This window comes from Saccostrea echinata, unplaced genomic scaffold, assembly GCF_033153115.1.
Source record: "Saccostrea echinata isolate AGI-Se365-2 ecotype Australia unplaced genomic scaffold, CSIRO_AGI_Sech_v1 ptg000025l, whole genome shotgun sequence".
Lineage (NCBI taxonomy): Eukaryota > Metazoa > Mollusca > Bivalvia > Ostreida > Ostreidae > Saccostrea > Saccostrea echinata.
Window position 1 is genome coordinate 6,213,864 of NW_026889774.1, and position 22,533 is coordinate 6,236,396.

The following is a 22,533-nucleotide window of genomic DNA, read 5'->3' on the forward strand; positions in this document are numbered from 1 at the left end:
TTATTTGACTGCCTTGGATGTTTTAGCAGGTTAAATGAAAACATGGTTGAACTAATTATAAATGATTATAAACACTTGTTTATATGATATAAATGTTTGAAAATCACTTGAACCAAAAGATAAATAAACATTTGATTAAATTTTTGTTAAAAAATCTTTGGTTTGTGTTTAGTTAATGTATGAATTATTGCAAAGAATAATGCCACGAAAAATATTTTACAAGTTAGGCTCAATTTTTTTCATTCCCATACCTGAACTAATGACTCAAGTTATCTTTTCTGAAGTTTGTCCGTTTATCATTATCGCTGTCTTTTAACTTGGCTCATCTGACAACTGGCTAAAGGGGATTCAAGTTTGTTGAAATGAAGGGCCAAACCCTCTTTCAAGGGCAGATAATTAAAAATTAGTAAAAATATAATGACATCTTTCAAAAATCTTTTCAAGAACAAATTGGCCAGAAGTTATGAAAGATGTTTAAGTTTTATTATATAGTGTAGATTTGAATTTATGAAATCATGATCCCCGGTGGTATAGGCCACAATGGGTAATGCAATGATTGCATAGGGATATTTAGGGAAAAATAATCATATAAAATACTTCTTCTAGAGAACAGAAAAAGCCATGATTAGACAATTCTATGGGGAAGCATGCTCAGGGTGTGTAGATTCAAGTTTGTTCAAATTATGATCCCAGGGGAAGGGTTGGGCCATAGTGGGCAATCAAAGTTTTACTTAGGAGTAGATCGAAAATATTTAAAAATCTTCTCAAGAACAACAAAAACCTGATTTGTGATAATTATATGGAAACATCCTCAGGTAGTGTAGATTTATGTGATGGGTCATCCTCGCAAGCCAGGGGTCCTGAGTCAACACGCTGCCGTTACGTGTTGACTCAGGACCCCTGGCTTGCGAGGATGGTGATGGGTCTACAATGGGCGATAATATTTTTTTTTTTTACATATGATAACGGGAAAAAACTTTTAAAAACAGCAGGTTTGTGATCATTTATAGGGAAACATCCTTATGTATTGTAGATTCAACTTTGTTCAAATTAATCCCATGGGATGTAGGATGGGGCCCACAATGGGCGATCAAATTTTTTTCATATGAATATACATGTACAGGAAAAAACTTTAAAAATAGCAGGTTTATTATTGTTTATAGGGAAACATCCTTAGGTAGTGTAGATTCAACTTTGTTCAAATTAATCCCATGGGATGTAGGGTAGGGCCCACAATGGGCGATCATTTTTTTTTTTTTTGTACATATGAATATACAGGAAAAAACTTTAAAAACAGCAGGTTTGTTATTATTTATAGGGAAACATCCTTAGGTAGTGTAGATTCAGATTTGTTTAAATCAGTCCCATGGGGTAGGGTGGGGCCCACAATGGGTAGTCTATCTATCATGTTTGGCAGTACAAAAATTCCAAATAGAATTTAAAGTTAAAACTTTTGTTTTCTTGAAAGAACATACGTTCGAATTCTTGAAAGAAATTTATAATAGAATTGAAATTCATTGAACATATTTTAAAATTAATGTTCTGTTCATTGCTCATATAAGCAAAACCTATCTGGGTTATTTAAAAAACAATGACCACAATTAAATTTTTTTGAGAAAAAATTTTAACTAACCATAACATTTTTCACTTATATCATCATACTGAGCATGGATTCTAGTCAAAATTCCTGAAATGGCAAAAAAAATAGACAACTGCATAAAAAAGTTTCAGAATTTTTATTAGTGAAGCTTAATTGAAAAAAGAAAATATTACTACATCCTGAAAGACTTTCAAAAATACAAATCAAATGTAAAATGATTTTTTTTTTTAATGTTTTTTATGCTTCAAAATGGTGTCAGGGATAAGAATGATTAGATCTTAACCTTGACTGAGTATCTTCTCTTGTGTATGTGAAAGAAATTGGCTTTTTAATTGATATTTAGCATTAATCTTTTTCAATTCTAGTTTGAAAAGTTTTAATATAAAAGAAATATGATGCAATAATTCCCCAAAAGTATTGTTTAGTCCATTTAAGTCAGTTCTTTAAATCTAAGCCAAAAAAGAATTTTGATATACAAGTTTTCTTACAAAAAATACTAGAATTTGCAGTGATCCTATTTAACCTTATTTTGATGCACTCCTGACATCTGATACATGTTTATGCAATGTATTTTATTAAACATTATCTAAATATTATGACACACAATAACTCATTCAAAGTTTGTAAAATCAGTTCATCGTTTTGATATTTTTTTTTATCATTTACAGCAAGTTTTTCATATTGTCTAGACTACAAAATATGTTTGCTTGTGTAATATATATAAAAAATATATGTTTAGTGATGAAAATTATTCTGTGAATTGACTGTAAAATGTCCAAACAATATCTGCAATTAATTGATAGACATAATGATTTGAACTACAAATAGTTTCAAACATTTTCTGCAATTCATTTTTAGTATAGATAGATGAAGTTCATTGATAATTATAAAACAGTTTTGTTGTACTTCTGACTGCAGTAAAATTTAACATTTAAACCATAGAACACAAAAAAAAAAAAAAATGAAATAGAAAAAAAATAAATAATAATAAAAAAAAAATCATAAAGTGTTGGCAACATCAACTGATAACGAAATTGTGCAGTATTTACTGTCCATAACTTCATGGTTTAAACACATAAAAGTGTTTAAACTTGGCATTGTATTTGAGTTACTCCCTATATATTAAAAAAAAAACCTGCTAAAATTATATTCAGAAGTATATTCTATTGTGTATTTTCCTTCATGGGACAAACATTGTAAGCAATTGTGGACAACCAGAAACATTCTACTACATGAATCGATTTTTTCTTTATATTTATGCATATTTCATCAGCAATAATTCTAACATTTTTGTCGCACTCCTGACCAAGAGAATGCAAGTCTTTAAAGTAGAATTGCGAGGCATAAATTACATCAGAACGTGTTCTGTGTTTCATTGAATTTGAGGTGGAATAACTTGAATTTTATAACAATTTTTCATTGTTTTTTCTTTACTTTCATAAAAAAATTCAAAGATAAAACACATATGGATTGATAAAACTGAAAAAAGAGAAAGATTTTAATAACAAAACTCTCAATATTTAGTACTAAATTATTCATCAGATCATTTTTGATTAAAGAAAATTTATCGGTATGAATAGAAGTCTTTTCATCATATAACTTGGATCTTTAAAAAATGTGTTGCACTCCTTACCATAGAAATATAGATATGAAACACACACAGACCCTATAATTGATAGATCTATTTGGTAAAATGTTCTTTGTGTCTTTAGATATCACCGAATCATATACCGATGAAAGTTTTTTCCATGTTGGGGAGCAAAACATCAAATGTTGCACTCTTGGCATAATTTTGGCATGCACAGATACTTGACTCTAATTCCGTTAATGTTGCTTGTGATTTATGTAATATTTTTAAGTTTTAAATAGTATATCAGTTATTGTTTTACGCTTTTAAAATTCTTTTTTGACTTTATCAGAGCTGCCAACCCTTACGATTTTGGCGTAAGGCTTACGGTGTGGGGGTCTAAAATACGCCTTACGATTTATTTATTTATCCTTAAGATACCTGTTTCTCTCCGTCAAATGTTTGAAACACTGTTATTTTCATAGCTTTCTAACAATCAGTTTTCACCATTACAATACAAAAGCCATGGTCCTTACGACGCTTCCTTGACTTGTTATTGTCCCTTTCTATCATAATGCTAACTTGAGATCTAAATCATTTCAAAGTAATCAAAATCAAATATCTAGCGGCCGCGGGTCTAAGAGGCCTCTGGATCTCCTTGTTTCCATTTTTCATTTTATGATGTTGGCAGTTCTGCTTTATTGTCATACAGATTTTTAAAATCAGTGTTTTTGGCAACACTACATTTTTTTCTGTTGCACTCCTGACATAGTATAACATTTTTTTTCAACATCAGTCATGACCACAAACAAAAGTTGCTAAAGTCTACATTTAAAGCTCAATACTTTGAAGATTATCAGGAAAGCCTTTATTCCCAACATTAACCATTACTATTTATTATACAGATCTTCAAAAAATATTGAATTTTCAAAAATCACAAAAAGATGTTGCACTCCTGACATTTTAAGCATCATTCTTGGGCAAAACTTTCTGTGTCCTGAGAAATCCATGAGATATTTGGCAGGTATTGAGACAACTTCAAAGACATATGCTGAGACGTAGCTAGAATTTATTCCCATTGCCTGTATTTTTAGTGCAGGTTGATAAATATGTGTCTAGTCCTTTTTTTAATTCACCCAACTGTTTCCTTTCGTCGTGTCATTATCTTTTTTTCGTGAACAAAAAATTCAAACAGAATTTAAGTTAAAATTTCTGTTTTCTTGAAAGAACATACGTTCGAATTCTGGAAAGAAATTTATAATAGAATTGAAATTTATGGAACATTATGGATCTCGGTAATCCACCATAGTTTTTTCCATTTCTGATACATAGAGTCGACTGGTTTAAGAACATTGAAATTTTGAATTTTATGGTCTTCACCCCTGAGGCCTGATGAATGTGGCCAAAACCTTGCTTCAATTTCTTACAATCTGTAAATTTTTTAAAATCTTCGTCTTTCCTTTCGCAGACCAAACAACGTTTGTTTAATACTGAGTAAGCCCTTTACCAAAAATGAGAAATTCATGTCCAATGTCCAATTTATATTAAAATTAATTATACATATAAATTAAATGCATTTCCCCTCCTCCTTTTATTGAATTCGCCACTTTGACAGACCAATTCTATGATTATTATTAACATCAATCCCTCTTCCAAAATTTTGAGATTTGCGTCTCCTTATTCAGCAATTACAGAGAATGAATAAGGATGAGAGGAGTTTGATTAGATACTTGACATTGAATTTAGGTAAAACATTTTTTACACTCCATGACATCTTTCAGACAAAATTCTTGTAAAATGATCAATAAAACGCCTGCAATCAAATAAATTCTAAAATAACCATCACTTATACGTTACGGTAGATTACACTGGATTGGTAGAGAAAGTTCATTTTAATTTATCAATCTATACTTAATAATAAAATTTGAACGTAAAGGCAAAGTTACTATTAAGTTTCTTAACTGAGATCAATAAGATTGGAAACTTTGAAGTAAGTAGATAAGTAAATGAGCTTAGAGCTCGAGCTCCTGTAGTGATGAGATTGGATCTGAGTTCATAAATATTACAACCATGGGCATACCGTGATTAGAGTGGTGCCATGTTAATGGGGTTAATTGGTCAACAGACAGAACTATTGGACAAAGCATAGGTGGCAAGGCAATGGTGAGACAGCCAATAAAAAGTACTTTTATAACCGGTGTTGTATAGTGAGACTTCCCCTATAGTGAGACTTTCTCCGGAAGACTGGCAATAAAGTGAGTCTTCACAACAGGAAGTCTTGCTATATAGTGAGACCCCCCCCCCCCCCACCTCCCCTCGAATGACTGGCTATATAGTAAGACCACAAGCGCTTGACGTTTTTAACCTTTCTTTCCATAAATAAAAAATCCCCAATACTATAATAATAACAAGGTTCGTCACGGTCGCCATCTTGAATTTTTCAGTTCAGCTACTTCGCCTCGATTTTTAGTCTACAATGTGTTTAAAATTAACGGATACAACCGTTTCCCTCAAGTACTTACTTTAACTAGGCCTCCACTTTCGGGCAATTCAACTCAAATCACATTAAATCCTCTCTAATTCTTAAAATGTCAATTCAAACTCAGTCTACTGCTACCGATTCCGTAAAACTTAGAAAAGGGACGCCGGAAGTTGATGTTGTTATGTAAATGAGAATTCCCTCTACTTAAATTTCATTGGTTAAAAGAAATATGACGTTTCGCGGGAAAAATCATGCAAAGACAGTAACAAACTTTTTCGACATGTTGAATGCTGAGCAGGCCGATGCTTTCCATAATCATCAGAAATAATATGTGAAATATTTTTTTCTTTTATTTTGTTGAAGAAAAAATCATGAGGAAATAAAAATTATGCTTGGTCCTGGAATTCTGGTTACTAATTTCTCGTGTAAACCAGACCCCTTGCACTCTGGCATAAATATTTCTTCCCTATAATGGTACTATTTTCAGTGTTTGGAAGCGATGAAAATTATATATATATATAAAAGAAGGATAGATATGTGTATGTTTTATTTTTCATCACAGTGGTGAGCTGGCCCAGATCACTGAACCTCCATGTCCCCTCTTTCTACAGGCGCGAAGCTGTCTTTGCAAGTACGCAAGTGCGTTACTACACATCGTTTTAAAAAAAAAAATCCAGGTCTGAGAGAGAGAGAGAGAGAGAGAGAGAGATTGTTGAGAGAGAAAAAAATATTAACATCATCCGGCAAATATTTTTGTTTCAAATTATCAATTGTCATTATTTCGAATCAAATTTTATATTATTACGTCTATTTGAAATCTTTATTGAATCATTACCAAATCCAAATAAATCATTAATCTATAATAATAAGTGTTCTATAACACATTAATAATTCTATAAGACCTTTGAGAAATTAAGTTTAATTATCGTCAAATGGCTTGATCAAATAGTATACTAGCGGATTTAGAGGGGGGCAGGGGACCCGCCCCTCCCTTTGTGTCTAAAATATACATAAGATTTAATAAAGCATTTTTGGGTGTGGCTGTGAGCACCTACCCTGACCCAAAACTGGTCGCCCCCACCCCTTTTCAAGATTCCTGGATCCGCCACTGTAGTATATGATTTTAAAATTATTTTTGCTACCAACATTTAAAATACTTGTTGCTGAACATTATCAATACATATTATAACAGAGAGCAGACGATGCAAATGTAGCGGTAAAAGATTCTGCATGCCTCAAGTACATTACAATAAGTTTCCGAGAAAGTTAAACTTCGTGTTAAAAACAATATTACTGTCTTGTCTATCATAAGAAAAGCCAAATACCATGCTATTCCCTGCAAGAATGTGACTGAAATATTTGTACAAGCCAGGAGCTCCCCCCCCCCCCCCCCGCTCAATCAAGGCTTCGCCTAAGACTTACGGGTGGCCTCACAGATTATATTGCCATTCATTCATTTTTAACGGAGGACCAATTGATTCCGGAGGGGGGGGGACTGGGCTGGCAATTTTTCCCAGCTTTATTTCCATGTCAGTGAAGGACAATTAAATTTAGTTTCAAAATCTGCCAGACCCCCCCCCCCCCCCAAGTTTCAGAATTAAATTGTAAACGCTTTTATGTTTTGACAATATAATTGAATTTTTATTTGGATTTAAGCCCCCCTAAAATACTTTCAGGTGTGTAACTACGCCTTTGTATGTAAAGTACAGTGTATAATATTCAGCCTAAATATTTCAGTGTTTCTTAAATGTATCAATATATATTACTAAGTTATTTATGAAATACGTACCAGTAGTCTAGAACTGCTCAAGCTCCATTTTTAAACACGTCTTAATATCAATATAACTCTCAAGATACCCACCGACCAGAAAAGGGTTTTCCCGGATAGTGACGTTCTAACATCAACTTCCGGCCTCCCTTTTCTAAGTTTTACGGAATCGGTAGCAGTAGACTGAGTTTGAATTGACATTTTAAGAATTAGAGAGGATTTAATGTGATTTGAGTTGAATTGCCCGAAAGTGGAGGCCTAGTTAAAGTAAGTACTTGAGGGAAACGGTTGTATCCGTTAATTTTAAACACATTGTAGACTAAAAATCGAGGCTAAGTAGCTGAACTGAAAAATTCAAGATGGCGACCGTGACGAACCTTGTTATTATTATAGTATGGGGGGTTTTATTTATGGAAAGAAAGGTTAAAAAACGTCAAGCGCCTGTGAGTAAGACTTCCCCCGAGAAAGTTTTACTTCATAGCCAGTCTTCCAGGGGGAAAGTCTTAGGCTATCCCCCTTCATAGCGATGTTTTCCCCTTCAGTTAAGTTCTTGAAATGTTCTTTTTGGTCTTTTCTCAAGAAATATCCAGTCTTCCACAGAGAAATCTCATAATAAAGGCAGAATTCCAGGGGGTGTCTCTCTATAGGAGATTTCTACTATACAACAACAACAATGAAGCAGTGCATTTACATTTTTGTCGTTGTTGTTTTTTGGAATTTTTTATATGGTCTCCGTGTCTTCTATCCATTTCTTTTTTACAAATGTTTCCTCATTTTGATGAGTTCATCGTCCCAAGTAGCTAGCAGGATTTTGCAGCTCTCTCTCTCTCTCTTTTTCTCCAGAATGTGAGAGGATACGTGTAGTTACTGTACTTTTTGGCGGTGCATAGTGTGGTTTGCGACGATGTGTTTTGTTAAAATTCTCACAAAATTATAATGCTTTAAAATTATGGAGAGATGACCTGGAATTGACAAATCTTTAGACTTGTCTTAAAGTAACATTTTGTACCCCATGACTCATCATGCCATATTCAAAAGAACTTTTAGCAGATCGAAACACAATATATATTATTGAATATATTATAAAATATTTTCGATGTCTGTATTACATGAACCCTATATCAATAGCATGCTAAAATATCATATGTGATGGATCAACGAAATTTTCACTTTTCAAGTGTGCCCAGATCCAAATCAAATGCGCCCGAGATCAACATCAATATTTACTACTATATAAAACAGTTCCTGATAAAAATAATATATCTACGATATGTATAATAATAATACCAACCACGTAGGAGGGGGGGGGGGGCTCATTTTGCTTTGTTAGGGGGAGGGAAGACTTGTTATATAGCCACAGACTCTCTCACTATATAGCCAGTCTTCCGAGGGGGGTGGGTGGGGGTGGGGTCTCACTATGAGGGAAGTCTTACTATATGAAACCGGACTATGAATACTCTCTCAGCATTAAATACCTGTTTGTTGGAAAAAACACACTTTTTGAAATTCTAATATATCTTCGCATTTTTTTCTCGCTCTTAGCTCTTCTTGAATATTTTGGCAAAAGTGTAAATCTCAGAACTGTTGTATGATCAAAGTGTGTTGGTCTATTCTGATGAAAATCCAGGGTTTATAATTGAAAATCTATACAATCACAATGATCATTAAATAACTAGAGCCGAGCTCGTTGCAATGCAACGAATAGGTCTTCCGTCGGAGCTCCGGACAGGACATAGCGACCTTAAGTGAAGGTCATGAAACATTTTAAGGTTATAAACAATCCTGTAAGGGGCATCAACTTCCAATGTTTCAACAGTAGAAAGACAGTAAAGGAATGTAAAATTCCCCTGTCAGTGAACTTAAACTTGTCCAAATAACCTTGCGTCAAGCCATGACACATTCTGCAGCTGGTTAAGAGCATACACCATCTGTATGTCACCAACATAAAAAAAAATCACAGTCACGTATTTCAGACTATTCATCCAAAACATCATATTCTAAGTGACCTCGAATTTAAGTCAAGGCCATTACACACTCTGGATGATATATTTATCATCATTTCAGTGAAATGGGAATGCATGCAATTTTTTCTATTACAAAATTATAGACTTTTTTGTTTGTATGTTGTTTAACGTCCCTTTCGAGAATTTTTCAATCAAATGCAGAGGCCACCATTTGCCGATGGAGATCTGCAAATTTTGACCTATACTCGGCACTCATAGCCATTGAGCAGTGAGGGATCTTTTTCGTGCCAGCACCTACTGCCAGACGGGACCTCAGTTTATACAGTCTCATCCGAAGGATAGGTCTCTGCGTCCCACAGTGGGATTCGAACCTGCGACGTAACGATCAACTCCTTAATCCACGACTCTAGAGCAAACACTCTTACCACTGCGCCACGTGGGCGACTAGACCTTTTAAATTTTATACTTATTATATCAGTGACCTTGAACTTGCTTAAATGACCTATGTCAAGGTCAAAAACAACGTTTGAACAAATTATGAGCTTCCAGTGATACTCAATGACAAAGATATTCCTGAATAAGAATATTGCACTTTTCTGTCCGTGACCTTGAACTTGCAAGAAAGACCTTGGATCAAGGTCAAAGCACATCCTTGGACCATAAGCAATCTCTGTAGCAAGTAAAAGCTTCCAATGATTTTATATTACAAAGTTATAATATAGAAAAAAAAATTAATATTTATCTGCTGGTGACCTTGAACTTGCCGGAAAAACCTTTGTTCAAGGTCAGGACAAACCCATCTCAAGCAATCTGAGAAAAAGTTTCCTGTGTTCCTCCCACCCCTTATAAATTTATAATCCAGGCACAAATTTTGCCACTTCTTCTGCCAATCTAGTACTATGTTATCTCAAACCCGTGGATCATAAGCAATCTTTGTTCCAAGTATGAGCTTCCAAACTTATAGCACATACAGTAATCTTACACTTTTCTGTCAGTGACCTTGAACTTACAGGAATGACCTTGGATGAAGGTCGTGGCAAACCCTTTTGTCATAAGCAATTCCTGTATCAAGTATGAGCTTCCAGTGACTCTCTACTACAAATAAATGAATCGGACAAAATTTTGCTATTTTTTTTCCAGTGACCTTGAACTTGCCGGAATGATGTTGGATCAAAACCATGACACACCCTCGGATCATTAGTAATCTTTGTACCAAGAATGACCTTCCAGTTTCTTCATAACAAAGTTATATCCTGGGCAAACTATCACGTACAGACGGACAGCTAGGCAGACGGACAGTGTGATTCCAAAAAACTCAAAACACCCCCACCCCAAATCCACACACTTCGTTTGGGGAGATATGTAAATTGCTATGTTAAATTATGAACACTCTTTCCGGCGCAACCCTTCTCCTTGGAATCAATATTTGAAGAAAAAAAAGAATGTATGCTATGTTGGAAATTTTCTCATTCTAGTCCAGGGGTTCTTGAGAATACTATTTTCAAATGACCCCATGCGCGGATCTAGAGGGGGTTGGGGGCAGTAAACTGTATATACTAAACCAAGTAAAAGTGACCATGCCCCCCCCCCCGCCCCTAGAAAACGCGGACCCTTCCTCGAAAACGCGGATCTGTGTTAAAATGGTATGAAAAGTCTTAGGTATGAAGCTTTAAAAGTCAACGACCCCCCCACCCCCCACTCCCATACACACACAAAAACACACACACGAAATAGGTTTTTCACGTTTGGGAAAAGAGTTTTTTTTTTTTGGCTCGTCAAGAAATTTCTGGGTTGAAATATTTTTTTTTATTGGGATCCCCCCCCCCCTTCCACGTGGGAAAAAATTCCTTGATCCGCGCCTGGACCCCATCTAATTTTTACTACATGTATCCATTAAAAGAGGATGTGACCCTTCATTTGAACAAAACTTTACCAAAAATATTCTGCGTTAATTTTCGTTGTTATGGTCCAGTGGTTCTTGATAAGATAAAAATGAGAAAAATTTACAAGTAGCTTTAGAACGACAACGACGATAACGCTTATATACACCAAGAAAGCAAACAAAGATGAAGAATTATGAACAGAAAAGCTTACTTGGTCTTTAGTTTGGGAGATGAGATACTTATTAAACATTGAAATTATTTTGTCTTTTTTTTTACGATCGACGGGCCTGCATTTCAAAAGAGAGAGAGAGAGAGAGAGAATTTCTACCTAGGTCTTTGAATAACAGTGACATCGGTTCAGAAAACCAGGTCCCTAGGAATGTACATGTATATAAAATAGGCAGTGCCTTTTTCTTGGAATTCATCACCTGCTTCTGTAAAGCTCCATCCTCACTTGTACTTACCTGTACCTGGTAAAACCAACCGACTGCGAAGGAAAACATTCCATTTATTTCGGGGATGGGGGTATATGTAAAGTGATGAGGGGAAATTTATTCACCTATACGTTCATTAAATATGAAAGATTGTTTCTGAGTATTTGTATACGATCGCACGACTTTCGTGTTAATTTATAAAAGTTAGATTATGTAAGCAAAGAACTAAACTAACATTTGTTGTAGATGAATTAAATAATTATTTAGCCGTTTATAAAGTTTTTTTTAACATCTGTAAGAAACACTTTATTTTAAAAACAAAAAATCGTCCTATTATGGGCGCCCATGATATATTAGACAGGGTGTTTAATTAATTCAGATATCGACATCCAAGAAAACAACACATTCTTTTTTCAGTGGCGGATACAGGAATCTTGAAAAGGGGTCCCGACCAGTTTTGGGTCGGGTTAGGGGCCCAATGCCACATAAAAATTTGATTTATTAAATCTTGTGTATAATAAATATGCCTACGTGCAAGTCTGTGTGATTTACACACCAATAATTCTCACTAAACTTAAAAATATTCCTTATATGTACATTTTACAAGTTTAAAAGAACCAATATTATGCTCAATATTTGAATTTCTTGCTGCCCTTTATCGTTACATTTTTATTTACGTCTCTGTAGCCTCATTGTGACGTCACTTTAGCGCGAGTTTCACCGTGTATATTTCTACGCGTGAGTTTACACAAAAATGACTTTCAAATCAATTTCACAGTTGGCTTAGTAGAAAAACACATAAAATGTAAATATAAAACGTTAAAGAAAACAAAATTAACGTAAAAAGATTTAAGAAAATCACTTTTTCCCCAGAAAAGCAGATAAAAAGTTTTCATATTCCTACGCTCGCTGCCTCCTCAGTCTTTTTTACGAAAATATATAGGTCAAACTTCGATTGATAATGATAAATCTTTTCACCAATTATATATTACTGTCGTGATTATTGTTCGTTAATTGCCGTATATTTTCTTTTGAGTTAGAATGTTAATCATTAACGGTGTGTGTGTTTTTTCTCTTTTTTTAAATAACAGAATGGTTATTATGGATAAACACCTGCAATCGTAACTTCTCGGCAAAGCAACGTGATTTTCCGAGCTAGTTGGAAAGTGTAGACCTATGCTATTTGGTCTTGCAAGCACAGGTGTGCGCACCGTTCCCTAGTGACGCTTAGATCATGCAGACTGGGTATCAGTATTTGCTACGGACACGAAGAAGATTAGAACTATACACCAGTTTCATAACAAGTGCAGGTTTCTTACTCAAGCCCTAGACTGGGCAAGAGGGGCTGAGTTATCTAAAACGATGCTAGGTCATCGATCTACTCAGTTTAAAGACACGAAAATATACATTTTGTGAATAAAAACATTTCTAGAAACAAAAATGAAGTTTATCTTCAAAACGTCTGTATGTTCAAAATCTATTTTAAGTGATAAATGTCGGATTCTATTCTATGACGAAGGAATATTCAGTGATGCTCCACAGTCGCAACCGCACTTTCCTTTGCGTTTAACAAAGGCCGTCAATGCATCTCTGGAGGAGTTCGTTGATTACTCTAAAAGGTGACAGGTTGAACCATCTTTAACATCTGCCTATACTTTGAGTGATAGTACTTTAATAGCACAAAATTTAAAAAAAAATTAATATCTATCCTTGATAGATCTATAGTTTGCTATTTAAAAAAATTGGGCTATCTTTTATAATCCATAACGGCTTGGACTTGTTTTGAATTTTTTTTTTACAGAAGATTCTATCATTGGAAAGTTAGATGATACACATGTAGCACAGGCCCATAGTACGCGGGATTTTTTCGGAGCCCCCCCCCCCCATCTCTCACTTTGAAAACGTTGCTACAGGCCTGTAACATGCTATTTGGATTAAATATTCCTGAAAACGAGTGAGGTGTTAAATACATTTTTAAAATGATTAATTATATTCAGTCTATGTTCTATGTGAAATTAAAACTATGTTTTTGTGATAAAGTCACTACATGCATGTAACGTTATATATGTACATGCAGTTTGTTTCCTAGTACATGCATATTTTATTCAACAAAAGATGTTGAAACTCAGTAGCCTAAATATTATGTAGTTTTAGGATATGGCACTTTTATAGTTTACTTTCTACAGCTTGAGTATCTCTGACGTTTTGTCAATAAATATTTGTTTTTATTAGAAATCATCTGAGCACAATGAAAATTCGAATAAATTAAAAGTCGAATATCTTGGATATTGGGTAACCCATATCTATTCTTGTTACAGTGATATGAGAAAAGTCTGATAATTGCTGTTAATTTAAAACGTTATATATGTACATGCAGTTTGTTTCCTAGTACATGCATATTTTATTCAACAAAAGATGTTGAAACTCAGTAGCCTAAATATTATGTAGTTTTAGGATATGGCACTTTTATAGTTTACTTTCTACAGCTTGAGTATCTCTGACGTTTTGTCAATAAATATTTGTTTTTATTAGAAATCATCTGAGCACAATGAAAATTCGAATAAATTAAAAGTCGAATATCTTGGATATTGGGTAACCCATATCTATTCTTGTTACAGTGATATGAGAAAAGTCTGATAATTGCTGTTAATTTAAAAAATAAAGTTCGGCATTTTTCAACCTCGTTCGGTATAATATAATTTACTGATAATTTTTTCCGTTAAGGAGGAACACATGGACGAAGGCTAAAAAAGCGGTATTCTGCATGTACATGTACACATCATTGCTATAATTGTGTACTCGGATTAAACCCAACATCCTTCGTTACATTGTATATGGGTATAATTTTCACATGTTCTCAGGCGGATATTCATTTATTTTTATCTGTCTAAAGTTCATTTATTTTTATCTGTCCAAAGACAACAATTTCAGTTAATAGAGAAATGTTTTTATTTCATCGTTTTTTTCCATTCTTTTGGTTTACACGTTTGCTTTGTACACAAAAGCGCGTGTTCATGTACCGCTGTTTCTACGCGCTATCGATGTGATCAGGGAGAACATGATAACCTCCAGCAATTTACTTCTTATGAAAACACTCAATGAAAACATATTAGGTGAAAATATATATACCCATTAGTATCTTAGTACCTTAGTATCTACCTGTTTAATTGCAATGTCACCAACCGTAACGATCGCTGGCCAGGACTTGAATATAATTTATTACCGTTATTAAAACAACTCGTCAGCTGAGCGGACCCATGATTTAAACAGTAAAATAGGGAAATTCCAGAGTTCGAAGTGTATTTATTTTGGGCGCTCTTCCAGATAAACAAATAAAACCGCATTTACGCGTACTTACATGCATGTACCAGTAATTCGTGTCATGGGTAAATTCAGTTTATTAGATGAAATAAAACAAATGCATAAGATTAATCTTCCTAAACAACACGTTTTTAAAACAATCTATCTAATATAACTGACGGTATAAAATAACAAAGAAAATAACGCATTTGTGTCTGTATTTAATTTGGAATGAGAACAAATCTTAACCTGTCAAATCATTTATAAACCATACTTCGTTTTCCAGACACTAATCTTCAACATGCACTGACCAAGAGGTTACATGTTTGAAATGTATGGTTTCTCATTGCGTGAGTTTTGTCAACACATGTCGGAGTAGACTATCTAATCCAATTGATTTCCAAAGAAAACTGCATAGAAAGGTTTTTTTGTACACTTTTTAACGGGTAAAATTCATTCGACTCTCGATAGAATTTTCAAATACAAGTGAAATATTTAGGTTACTTGCGTCCGACCTAGTATTTTGTATGCAATAATATTGTAAGTTAGGAAGAAAATAATACAAACTCAAAAGTACTTAATTTTATTTTCGATTTTCCTGACAATTAAAAATGTGACCTCTACGTACAATTATCGTGATAGTTATATACATGCTGTTTAATGTTCATGAAAGAAATAGCAACTAATTAAATAATAACATTAGAGAGATAAATAAACTGTCTCTTTGATACGCAAACAAAGTGGTCTTTTCGGCATTCAAAATGCATTGAATTTGAAGTGAATAAGTGAAAGGCAGTTAAGACTAGCTGATTAAAACGAGCGAGTGATAAACAGACTAAGACGAAATCATATGGAAGATTCGAAATGATTTTAAAGTAATTTTCCACAAAGCGCAATTATCTCAACATCGAGAAATACAATGTTTATAAAAATAAATATGCAACTTTCTTGTAATTCAGCGAATAAAATATAAGTTGAAATGTTCTAGCGACTTAATCAAAGATATTATAAAATAATTTAAAAGATTCGACATATTTATCCACTCATCACTTAGATTACAAAATGTATTTGGAATGGCCATTCTATGGTTTGTTTTGTGTATGACCTTAGGTCGCTGGTTCACACGCCGATTGATCCTCGGTGACCTCCTTTGCCACGCGCTATCGAGTGAGGGGTTACATAATTGTAAACACACAAGGTGAATGTGAAAGGCGTGTACTTAATGGCTTTGAATAGTCTCTGTTTAAAGTTTTGTTTTATTTTTTAACTTTATTGTTTGTTTTTATATGATAAGAAGAAAAGGTTATCTTTTTTTCAATAAGATGTTAAATAACAACTTTAATTACGGCAGCTATTTTGAAATATTTACCGTTTTTGAGTTATAAAGCAAAAACTTTAAAGGGCCCCAGATCCCTAATTTTAGGGGCCAGACCTTTTTTAGTGGTGTCAGATGAAAGGCCTTAAAATTGTGCACAACTTTTATTCTACATGTTTTATCAAAATATTTTTAGTTTAGAAGATAAAAAAGAAAATATGTGTAAATTTTCGCTCTCTTAGGCGTTCTTATTTTTGACCCCTCTCTAGCGCCATTTTGAATACAGAAATTGAAAAACAAAAACCGATGTGCACAACTTCAGTGCTTCTATTATTTAAATTCGGTAGATTTTCTACTCCAGCTTTTGTAGTCTCTGAGCCTTTGTCTGGAAATGAAGCCTACTAAATTTTCATTTAAAGGGAGATAACCCAAAAGCGGAAGTGGATTTTTGAAATGTTTGACAACATTCTGATAGAGTTTTGTAACGTCTATAAACCCTACAAATTTGAGCAAAATCCGTTGAGAAATGAGCGAGATATGAGTTCTCAAAGTTGGCGTCTAGGAAAAAAAAAGAACTAGAGCCGAGCTCGTTGCAATGCAACGAATAGGTCTTCCGTCGGAGCTCTGGACAGGACATAGCGACCTTGAGTCAAGGTCATGCAACATTTTAAGGTTATAAACAATCCTGTAAGGGGTATCAACTTGCAATGTTTCAACAGTAGAAAGACAGTACAGGAATGTAGAATTCCCCTGTCAGTGAACTTGAACTTGTCCAAGATTATAGATTTTTTGTTTGTTTTTTTTTTTGTATGTTGTTTAACGTCCCTCTCGAGATTTTTTCAATCATATGGAGATGCCACCATTTGCCGATGGAGATCTGCAAATTTTGAACTATACTCAGCACTCATGGCCATTGAACAGTGAGGGATCTTTTTCGTGCCAGCACCTACTGCCAGACGGGACCTCGGTTTATACGGTCTCATCCGAAAGACCCGTCTCTGCGTCCCACAGTGGGATTCGAACCTGCGACGTAAGGATCAACTCCTTACTCCACCACTCTAGAGCAGACACTCTTACCACTGCGCCACATGGGCTACTAGACCTTTTTGAATTTTACACTTTTTATATCAATGACCTTGAACTTGACTAAATGACCTATGATAAGGTTAAAAACAACCTTTGAATAAATTATGAGCTTCCAGTGATACTCAATGACAAAAGGTATACCTGGAAAAGAATATAACACTTTTCTGTCAGTGACGTTGAACTTGCCAGAAAGACCTAGGATCAAGGTCAAAACATATCCTTGGATCATAAACAATCTCTGTATTAAGTCAAAGCTTCCAGTGATTTTATATTACAAAGTTATAGCATGGAAAAAAATTAATATTTATCTGCCGGTGACCTTAAACTTGCCGGAAAAACCTTTGTTCAAGGTCAGGACAAACCCATCTTTAGCAATCTGAGAAAAAGTTTCCTGTGTTCCTCCCACCCCTTATAAATTTATAATCCAGGCACAAATTTTGCAACTTTTTCTGCCAGTCTAGTACAATGTTATCTCAAACCCGTGGATCATAAGTAATCTTTGTTCCAAATATGAGCTTTCAAAATTATAGCACATACAATAATCTTACACTTTTCTGTCAGTGACCTTGAACTTACAGGAATAACCTTGGATGAAGGTCGTGGCAAACCCTTTTGTCATAAGCAATTCCTATATCAAGTATTAGCTTGCAGTGACTCTCTATTACAAATAAATGGGTCGGACAAAACTGCTATTTTTTCCACTGACCTTGAACTTGCCGGAATGATGTTGGATCAAATCCATGACACACCCTTGGATCATTAGTAATCTTTGTACCAACTGTGACCTTCCAGTTTCTTCATAAAGTTATACCCTGGGCAAATCATCACGTACAGACAGACAGCTAGGCAAAGGGACAGTGTGATTCCAAAAGACTCAAAACACCCCCACCCCAAAACCACACACTTCGTTTGAGGGGATATATAGAAATCCGACCCAAACCTTCTCCCTGGAATCAAGATTTGAAAAAAAAAATGAATGCATACTATGTTGAAAATTTTCTCATTGTAGTCCAGGGGTTCTTGAGAATACTATTTCAAATCACCCCATGCGCGGATCTAGAGGGGGTGGGGGGGGCAGTTAAATGTATATACTTAACCAAGTAAAAGTGACCATGACTCCCCCCCCCCCCCTTAGAAAATGCGGACCCTTCATCGATAACGCGGATCTGTGTTAAAATGGTATGAAAAGTCTTAGGTATGAAGCTTTAAATGTCAACGACCCCCCCCCCCCCACACACACACACAAATAGGTTTTTCACGTTTGGGAAGTTTCTTTTTTTTGGCTCGTCAAGAAATTTCTGGGTTGAAATATTTTTTTATTGGGATCCCCCCCCCCGTGGAAAAAATTCCTTGATCTGCGCCTTACCCAATCTAATTTTTACTACAATGTATCGTCGCCCGCGTGGCGCAGTGGTTAGAGCGTCTGTTCTAGAGTCGCGAAGTAAGGAATTGATCCTTACGTCGCGGGTTCGAATCCCACTGTGGGACATGGAGACCGGTCCTTCGGATGAGACCGTATAAACCGAGGTCCCGCGTCGCAGTAGGTGCTGGCTCGAAAAAGATCCCTCACTGCTCAATGGCCGTAAGTGCCGAGTATAGGACAAAATTTGCAGCTCTCCACCGGCAAGTGGTGGCGTCTCCATATGAGTGAAAAATTCTCGAGAGGGACGTTAAACAACATACAAACAAACTACAATGTATCTGGTAAAAGAGGATGTGACCCGTCATTTGAACAAAACTTTACCAAAAATATTCTGTAATTTTCGTTGTTATGGCCCAGTGGTTCTTGATAAGATAAAAATGAGAAAAATTTACAAGTACATGTACATAGCTTTAGAACGACAACGACGATAACGCTTATATACACCAAGAAAACAAAGATGAAGAATTATGAACAGAAAAGCATACTTGGGTCTTTGACTTGGGAGATGAGATACTTATTAAAAATTGAAATTATTTTGTCATTTATTTTTTACGATCGACGGGCCTGCATTTCAAATAGAGAGAGAGAGAGAGAGAGAGAGAGAGAGAGAGAGAGAGAGAGAATTTCTAGCTAGGTCTTTGAATAACAATGACATCGGTTCAGAAAACCAGGTCCTTAGGAATGTACATGTATATAAAATAGGCAGTGCCTTTCTCTTGGAATTCATCACCTGCTTCTGTAAAGCTCTATCCTCACTTGTACTTACCTGTACCTGGTAAAACCAACCGACTGCGAAGGAAAACATTCTAGGCCTATTTATTTCGGGGATGGGTGTGTACGTATAGTGATGAGAGGAAATTTATTCACCTATACGTTCATTAAATATAAAAGATTGTTTCTGAGTATTTGTATACGATCGTCCGACTTTCGTGTTAATTTATAAAAGTTAGATTATGTAAGCAAAGTATTAAACTAACATTTGTTAGATGAATTAAATAATTATTTAGCCGTTTATAAGGGTTTTTTAAATATCTGTAAGAACCACTTTGTTTTAAAAAACAAATAATCGTCCTATTATGGGCGTTCATGATATATTAGATAGGCTATTTAATTAAAATGTAATTCAGATATCGACATCCAAGAGAACAACACACTCTTTTTCAATGGCGGATACAGGAATCTTGAAAAGGGGGCCCGACCAGTTTTGCGTCGGGTTAAGGGCCCAAAGCCACAGAAATAATGATTTATTAAATCTTGTGTATATTTTGGATACAAAAGGGGGCGGGCCCCCTGGGCCTCCTCTAAATTTGCCATTTTTTTTTCATTATAAAGACTTGCAGAAAAAGCGAAATACTCCAGACATTTAATAAAAATCTCGAACCTGATCTAAAACGCGTTGACAAAGTCAAACCAGACGGTTTTATTTTTTTAGGGCATTTTTACAGTGATATGAGAGAAGTCTGATAATTGTGTTAATTCTAAGAAATAAAGTTCGGCATTTTTCAAACTCGTTCGGTATAATATAATTTACTGGTAATTTTTTCCGTATAGGAGGAACACATGGACGAAGGATAAAAAACCCCCGGTATTCTGCATGTACATGTAATCACATCATTGCTATTGTGTACTTGGATTAAACTCAAAATCCTTCGTTACATTGTATTGGGTATAATTTTCGCATGTTCTCAGGCGGATATTCATTTATTTTTAGCTGTGTAAAGACAATAATTTCAGTTAATAGAGAAATGTTTTTATTCCATCTATAGAAGATATTCCACATGATTGTAATAATCGATCAGAAAAAGCTAAGAGGTGGAATAGTGATGAGAAAGTAATTTACCAAAACTGTGTTGAAAATAAAGCTAGTAAAATTGAAAGTTTAGAAGATGAACTCTTAAACTGTAGTGAAATTTCTTTAGATTTTATTGATAATATTGTTGAAAAAGCTGGTGAAGTTTTAGTTGGAAGTGCTAAGGAAGTGTTTGGTGTTTATAAACAAAATATTTTTCCTCAGGTGAAGAAAAAGTTTATCTTTAAAAAACCATGGTTCACAAAAGACTGTAAATTTGCTAGACAGAATTTTAAAAAAGCAAGACAATTGTTTAAACGATTTGGTGGTAATATTCTCAAGGAAGACTTGTATGAAAAGGAAAAGTTGTACAAACAAAAATTAAAATCTGCTCGAAATTTTCATAGGAAAGATATGAAAAGGAGATTACAATATCTAAGATCATACAATCCAAAAGAATATTGGAAAATATTAAATTCTGATGGAAGTAATAAATGTTGTAATGTAGAATTGTCTGAACTATATAATTTTTATAAAGATTGTTGTAACATGGGAGTAGAGGGAGAAAGTGAACATGTTTTGCCTGAAGAAGAATTAAAGTTGTTATCAAATTTAGAACTTAATAACAGTATAAATCAACCAATCACACATGAAGAAATTACAAAATGTATATGTGCTCTGAAAAATAATAAGTCAAGTGGCCATGACAACATTGTTAATGAATATATAAAATCCACTGTAGATACTATGTCAAACTTTTATGTAATATTATTTAACAAAATATTTGACTCAGGAATCATACCTTCTCAATGGACATTTGGTAATATTATCCCATTATATAAAAACAAAGGTGACACTACAGATCCTAAAAATTATAGACCCATTACTTTGATAAGCTGCTTGGGTAAATTGTTTACATCCATTCTGAATGAGAGACTCAATCATTATGCAAATACTGTCCACCTTATTTTAAAAAATCAAGCTGGTTTTAGAAAAAACTATTCTACTTTGGACCACATCTTTACTTTGTATGCATTGATTGAAATATCAAAATATCATAGGAAAGGGTTGTACTGTGCTTTTATTGATTTTGAGAAAGCTTTTGACTCTGTTTGGCGTGTAGGACTATGGAACAAAATATTATTAAATAATATAGATGGTAAATGCTTCAATGTTATTACACAGATGTATAAAAGCATTAAATCTAGAGTTGTCTCAAATGGTCTATATTCTGAACCTTTTTCTTGTACTGTAGGTGTCAGGCAAGGGGAAAATTTATCCCCATTTCTGTTTGCAATATATCTAAATGATCTGGAAGACTTCATGTACTCAAATAATGTAAAAGGTTTATCGTTTATATCTGCCAAATTAGAAAAAGAGTTTGATTTGTATCTTAGATTGTTCATTTTGTTATATGCTGATGACACAATTCTTTTGTCAGAAACACCAGAAGATCTTCAACACCAATTGGATATTTTTAACAATTATTGTAAACAATGGCATCTGAAAGTTAACACTAATAAAACTAAGGTTGTAATCTTTGGAAAAGGCAATCCAAGAATTGAAACACCATTTACATTAAATGGTAAAATATTAGAAATTATAGATAATTTTAAATATTTAGGTGTAACTTTTTGTAAAAATGGTTCATTTAATACAAATATTAAGGAATTATTTCAAAAAGCAACAAAAGCTATGTATGGTGTTATAGGAAAATGTAGAAAACACAACCTTACTGTAGAATGTACATTAGATATGTTTGACAAAATTGTAAAGCCTGTATTTTTATATGGTTGTGAAGTATGGGGTTATAATCAGTCATCATTAGTTGAAAAATTGCATTTAAAATTTTGTAAACATATTTTAAATGTAAAATCATCTACACCAAATTTTATGGTATATGGTGAATTAGGTAGATACCC